The sequence below is a fragment of the Brassica rapa genome, chromosome A01 (assembly GCF_000309985.2).
Source record: "Brassica rapa cultivar Chiifu-401-42 chromosome A01, CAAS_Brap_v3.01, whole genome shotgun sequence".
In the NCBI taxonomy this organism is placed as follows: domain Eukaryota; kingdom Viridiplantae; phylum Streptophyta; class Magnoliopsida; order Brassicales; family Brassicaceae; genus Brassica; species Brassica rapa.
The window spans coordinates 15,862,757-15,869,907 of record NC_024795.2 but is presented as its reverse complement, the minus strand read 5'-3'; the positions used below and the strand labels follow the sequence as shown (position 1 = coordinate 15,869,907).

The window sequence follows — 7,151 nt, the reverse complement described above, 5'->3', positions numbered from 1 at the left end:
TTTATCCCAAAACCATTTATATTGTAATATTTTATAGATATACGATGATGGAAGCAAAAAAAAAATGAATACAATTTTCTGTATGAATATATAATTGTTTAGGGCATACCACGCACTAGTGTTGTATCAGGTGGGCTTACATACAACCAGAAGTTTCATTAGCTAACTTCCATTGATCCACGCCATGTGTCATATTGAGCATTTAAATGGTCAACCATCTCATATTACTGCATCACTAAGCAAAACAAACGAATTTATCCTTTTTTCTTAAATATCTATATATATAAAAGACAGCTTGCTCTCTCCAGAACGCGCCACGTCATCATCCACATCAAAAAGTCGGTGGCTGAGAGCGCGACACGTGTCCAGGTTATTTAACTCACCAAACTCACCGTTTCATTAGATAGGAAAACAAGAAAGTAACACATATTTAAACTATTCACTTGGGCTGTTAAATGGGCTTCGAAAATTGTTGATCGTTGTTTTCAGTCCATTTTAACAGACCCAGCCGGCCAGCCGTCTCCATAAAACGCTCCAACTAAACCCTAAACGACGATACTGTTCATCTTCCTGCTGCAGGAAACTGGCAACGTTTTGCGGTTTATTCATGCGAAGGGTCGTCTTCAACACAATTATTAACTATTGTCGGTCTATGATTCAATGCTTCCTCATTTATTGACTCCGTCAGAAACTTCAAGTATAAAAAGGTATGCTTGAAATGCATCAGTCTTTCACCTCATTTATAAACTCTCTAAGAAACCTATCTTTGATAATGGCTAATTCTTTCGCTAGAAACGCTTTCTTCGTAGACTCCGGCTAAAACACTTACAACGAAGATGATGATTATCACTTTCTCCGTCGAATTGTTTCCTCCGAACATCAAAATCAATGGAGGCAACATCTACGTGTGAAGGAGAAACAATCTCGGCGAAGGCAGATCAAACGCTCGCCAGCGGAGAAGGCGCTAATCAGGCCGCGTTTGGAGCGGAGTTGCTTTACTCACCTCTATCTGCTTCACGAGTTGCCACCGTGAATCTTTAGGGTTCGTTGTTAGCTGGAAGCTCTGATTAGTTTCACCAACAATGGAGGTTCTGAAAGGTTGTGTAAGATTAGTCTTTCTAAGTAATCTTTATAGCTGCAGATTTTTTTTTTGAATTTATATATACGAGACTTAAACAGCTGATGAGTGAAGAACATGTCAGTGTTTTTTGTTTTGAATTTTATCATGAAAAGGCAGAAACTTTATATCTTGGATTGTTTTTGCTTGATTTTATGATAATTGTATTTTCTTTATGAGCTCATGGTTGTTATACAATACATGTATTTGATCTGTCAGAGCAAACCCCCATGAATTTGTACGGTTTGGCATGATTGGAGACGTTTGCGGCGAAAGGATATGAATGCACAAGAGAATGAAGAGAAATGATGCAGATCATGGTGAGTAATATACATCTTTAACCTTTGGCAATGATATACAAAATATTGCTCTGTAATCTTTACAGACCATTCAATCAAAATTATAATAACCTGTATGGTCTTAGTTGTGCTATTGTTTGTTGTAGATGCAATTATGTACCATTAATTAGTCTAGAGTCTATTTGAAAACCAAATTCTCTATTTAAAATCTCGAAAAGGGTCAAAGTTTGTAGAGGAAGAAGAGAAGCACAATATAACGACTGCATGTATTTTGATATATATGAGAAGAAAGATGCAATATAGTTGTCAAACAATATAGATACTACTTAGGTTTTCTTTCTCGCCTAGGAATTTGAGTTCATGTTTCTTTATAAAGATCTATATTATTTGTTTTTTTTTCTACGTTTCAGATACTACATTTCCATCCACTTATATTGTAGAATAAAAGAATCCTTAAAAGTTGATGCTCCAGATGATCAAAAGTATTATAACAATCTTCTGAGGGGCTGTTTGTGGAGAAAATTTTTTAATTGGATTTTGCATTGCAGATAATTGTATGTGAAGTATTTTTGGACTAATGATTAGTTAATTATTGTAGCTTGATGAATGTGTTACCGTATTTCTTGCAGTTGATGTTTTAGTCCATCTGATTCAGCAAACTAAACAAGCACATTGATCCCAATAATGCTCTTTAGCTTCCCTTAGAAACCTTAATGGTTGATTTTTAAAGAGTCCACATGAATTTCTCTTTCAGATGCATAAGGTAAAACCACAACAATTTTATGTTGATTTTTTAGTTTACTCACTGCAACATTCAACATTCAACATTCAACCATCCATCTCAGTCAGGCTTGCACTGCTTAGTGCAGTGGGTGTTTGCTACAAGTCAAGAAAGTTGCCATTGCTTATATAACTTAGCCAAAAGATTATTGGGAACTAACTCAAATCTAGCTAGCCATGCCAAGCTGACCACACACGTTGTGGAAGCTACTAAACATAACATGATGGATGAACCGTTAGTGTATAAACAAATTAATGCCATCTCAACATATATATATTTATTTATTTATTACTAAGGTATGCAGGTTTACGTGGTTCTCTGCAGCATAACAACTTTCTGTGATATTTGCAGGTTTTCTTTGCTCTCCATCTTAACTCTTAAGACCCATGATCAATTCAGATTTGTAAGTCTGAGGGTTTTATGTGATCAATGCGGCAGTGGATGAAGTTAAATAAGTATAGGAAAGTTGTTTTGTTTATATACATAATTTACAATATGTAAATTGTGAATGATGTAGCTGTGTAGAAATATTAACTGTAGTATATATTTTTAAAACAAAAGATTGAAATGGAAATGTAAAGTATTAAAATCTGCATGTTAAGTATTTAAAGAAGTAATTGCAGAAATTAAATGTTATAAAGTATACAGAGGTAACGATATAGAAAGTTAAAAAGAGAACTTTTTTTTGTAAAAGGGGATAGAAAACATACAATTAAAATATTTTTAGGATAGCTGTCCAGGATTCTCTTTAAACCAATTAAATATTTAACCAGTGTGTTTTTCTTTGCTTTTTATTTCAATTGTAACACAGAGAATTTAAAATATCCCAAAACCGTTCAATTTAAATCAAGAACTCTAAAGTGTATGAGATTAAATAAGAAAATATTTACTTAATCTATACAAGAATTAATATTAGGAAAAAAAAAACCATTTTGACATCGAATATGAAATCGACCATTTGAAGCCCTCACAATATATTAATGCCATAATTCTTTAATATAGAAACAATTATTGTAAATAAGCAAAATATATCTTACCACATATAATTTTTTTTCATCTAAAACTTTCTTAAAAACAAAAATCATTATATACACATCTCTTGCAAATGCAACCCTAAAACACAAATTACAAAATCTTATAAAAATAGTAATTTAAATCATAAGAAAAATATATCCCGCCCGTAGGGCGGGCCGACCCTAGTATACCTATATTTTAGTCAGTCATTGACAACAATGTTAAAAATGTATACTAACTATACGTACTAGATTCGTTTTCCGCGCTACGCGCGGATTACATGATTCAAATTTGTTAATTTACAAAAAAAATCACTACATTTACAATATTACTAATTGTTTATAAAACATTTTAAAACACAATAATTTTATAGTTCATTTGCAATAATTTATTTTATTTGTTTTAAATTTTTAGTGAAAGCATATTTTAAATCATGTGATATACAATATTCTAAATTGAAAAATTTTACTGGTGAAAGATCAATTTTTTTTAAAAAGTATTATATTATATTAAATTAAATCACAGATTAATACAAAATTATACATGTCTTTAGTTGTAATTACAAAAGAGAAATTCCCTTTGATAGACCTAAAAAAGTTTTTATAACAAATATAGACCTCAAATATCAAAATGACCAAAAAGTTTTATTAAGGGGCGTATTTTTGGGTTTAGGATTTATAATTTAGGGTTTAGGGTTTATGATTTAGGGTTTAGAGTTAAGGGGTGGAGTTTTGGGGGTATGATTTCAAATTTTAAAAACTAAAAAATATTAAAATTTTCAAAATAAAAAGGTCTATTTGAGAGAATTGCCCATAACAAAATTAGTTAGATATTTTAAAATTTTGTTTTAGTTAAAATGAAATATAAATTTAATTTTAAAATAAATACGACATTAATTAAATATTTAAAAGTTTTGTTTAAAAGAAAAATGAAATATAAATTTATTTTTAAATAAATTTGAAATTACTTAAATATTCAAAATATTTATTTTAATGAAAAAATGAAATATATATGTTTTAATGAAAAATGAAAAAAAGATATGAAAATGTTTTATTCAGATAGAATTTCAGAGTAAATATAGTAAAGCATGTATATAGTAAATCCTTATTAAGCACAGTTGCTTCCTGCCTTGTGCACCCAACTTTGACCTGGTACAAACACAGATCATGACAAGTTAGTTAATTAACTATAAATATCCAAACTTTGTATTACATGCTTCTGCTGCCAGAATTATCAATCTAGGAAAAGAAAAGATTCCTGAAGTCAAGATCACATCCAACATGAGTTTGTAATAAAGATAGCAATATCGTTGCGTTAACATCCCATAAAAAGTCAGCAACTTGAGTTACGTTTTCAGTGTATTATATGACCAATCCCATATGTATATAATATACTAATGATCAAGCATGCATTCTCCAATTTTTTTGAAAAGGAAGTGGCATAAAATAATTTGAAAAGGAAGATATGTATACTTTGTTATATGAAATCACCAGTTACACTTACTGATTTGGTTTTTCAAAAAGTAGTCAGAGTTTCCCATCTTTATCATGCACTATTGTTGGCATATTTTGCCTCGTGCTATTGAACTCAAGAATGTTCAAGACTTTGTACAACCTACAACAAAAAGTCATTTCAGGACTCGAGTTAAAGATTAGATTAAATTTTGATGGCATACATCAAAAAAGAGATGGATAATTTTGTCAATTTGGTTGATGTGTTGAACTCTAGATCTGGCCTCGTTGATATAGCTGGTTCTGCCAATTCGAGATGTAATATTCCGCACAAAATAACATTGAAAACTTGACCCTTCTGTTTGAAGAAATATATAGGAAATGCACCTTTGATTGATCAAAGTTCTGAGCTGGGAAGCCTTGAAACTGGGAAAGGGAAGCTTCACATCAAACAAAGGATTTCCCTCGATCAGCTTCTGCAACTCAGTATACATTATATTCGTGGCTGATTTTTTATCACCATATTTTAACAATTTCTCGTTTTCCTTGTGGAGATATCAAACACACACACACTCTTAAACACCAAAGTGTATGCTTTCCAGAAAATTCAGTTATATAAAATGAACAGAAAATTTACCTAAAATTCTCTAGAGTCAGAAGCTGAGTGATCTCTTTGTAAAGTTAGTTGAAAGCCGCAAAAACTTTCAGGTCTGTGGCTAATATTTGAGCAGATTTGCTTTGTCATTTCTGCAAAAAATCATACAAACACTATTAATCAAGAAAGAGCATAGACAAACCATACATTCGAACAATATTTTTTTTTTTAAAAACAAATCATTACCAATCTGGAGCTTCAATATACTTATGCTTCCTAATCTCAAAGGAATTTTTCATAACAGTATCAATTATCATGACTAAATTTAAAAGCTTAATTTCGTCGATGTATAATATCGAATCAAATCAGATCAGATTTAGAAAATTAAACTTACCATAATAAGCTTACCAAGAGTTTATGAAGAGATTCAATACGAAAGTTCTCGAACGAAAAACATCTTTCATCTTCTGCTACGTCGTCTCTTCGGCAGTGGCGATTCAGTTGCAGGGATCTAAATGGCCGATCTAGACAGAAATTTGTGTACTCTCATCATAATACAAATTCTAACTCTTCTTCAACACGCCTCGACTGGATTTTGTGCAGTTGAGCTGGAGTTTGTCCAGCCATGGCTGCGGTAGGTATTTTCATATAGCTTTGGAGAATACTTGAGCTTCGTAAGTGGCCAAAGGGTTATATAGATGGAGATGGGGAAGTTGAAGAGAGTCGTCAGGTTGGGGTTTTTGATCTGATTAAGGTGTTAATGGCTCTGAACAGTGGAGAAAGTGTATCTATCTAGCCGGAATTTTGAAAGATGGTGGTATGAATTATTTAATGGTGTAGTGTAATTTGCCTTAACTATTTTAAGTGTATAAGAATTGTGGAGGTTAGGGTTAACGAAGAGGGAGGAATATGATATGCTATTGGCTGGAATGATACATTGAATTGGTGTGAAGGTTTTGTGAGGCCCAGCAATTTGTCATTAAGAAACTCATAATGACATGACTAAATGATTGGTTCTAAATATTTTATCATATGTGGCATGCCTAAGAATGCTTGAAATTAGTTGCTTTTATATAGTGGGATTACTACATTATAATCATATCTTATTTTCTGATTTTTAAAATTGTAACAGTATAATAATATATAGTCATAAGAAAACACATTCATGGATTATTTAATTATATTTTGACCCAAAAAAATAATTAAGTAGTTATATAATTTATATCTATAACACTATGATATTAAGATTTGTGCATGTAAGGAAATTAGAAGTATATTTATGTCTACCTTAATTAATAAAAAAAAGAAGTTGTATTACTGTAAAACTAGAATCATATAAAATAATACATCATATATGGAAAGAAGTATAGCGCAAAAATTAAATACATTCGGACAAATAAATAATACAAAATAAGCGACCATTTTTTTCAGTCTATTTCGCTACTTGATTTCTTGTCTAATTGTGGTTCAGCGCAAGTATTGAGTTAGAGCATCTCCAAAAAAAACTTTATTTTGAAGTATCCAAAATTCGATATTTGAATTTTAAAGGTGTTCTTCTCCAAATCAAAACTTCAAACTCAACTTTAAAATTATTGATATTTTATAATATGATCCTTATATTTTTCATAACTAATTTGAATTTATAAAACTTTTATAAATAACTAGCACATATATAAACATATTACAATAATATTAATTAATAAAATTTTATATTATATTATATTAAAATATAACATTTTAAACAAAGATAACTTAATTAATATTAAACTTCAAGAAAATACCGTATTATTCCATAAAATGATTTTCGTAATGCATATATGATATACTAGGGCATTTCGAAGTAAAATTGGCTCTATTCATTTTTACTTTGTAGATTACGAGCTAAAAATTGTTG

The 7,151-nt window shown here is 30.6% G+C and overlaps 2 long non-coding RNA genes across 3 annotated transcripts; one reads left to right on the top strand and one right to left on the bottom strand.

Moving 5' to 3' along the window:
• Positions 1–369: 369 nt before the first annotated feature.
• Positions 370–3,112, top strand: LOC103872930. Its single transcript, XR_004451721.1, has 2 exons — positions 370–1,098; positions 1,337–3,112. It is a non-coding gene; the product is annotated as an uncharacterized LOC103872930 (long non-coding RNA).
• Positions 3,113–4,034: 922 nt separating this feature from the next.
• LOC103872936 lies at positions 4,035–7,047 on the bottom strand. Of its 2 annotated transcripts, XR_004458302.1 has the most exons (4): positions 5,666–7,047; positions 5,300–5,409; positions 5,050–5,138; positions 4,035–4,825 (listed from the first exon to the last, which is right to left on the bottom strand). It is a non-coding gene; the product is annotated as an uncharacterized LOC103872936 (long non-coding RNA). The 2 variants fall into 2 exon arrangements; XR_004458300.1 differs by having other exon boundaries at positions 5,300–7,047.
• Positions 7,048–7,151: the final 104 nt, after the last annotated feature.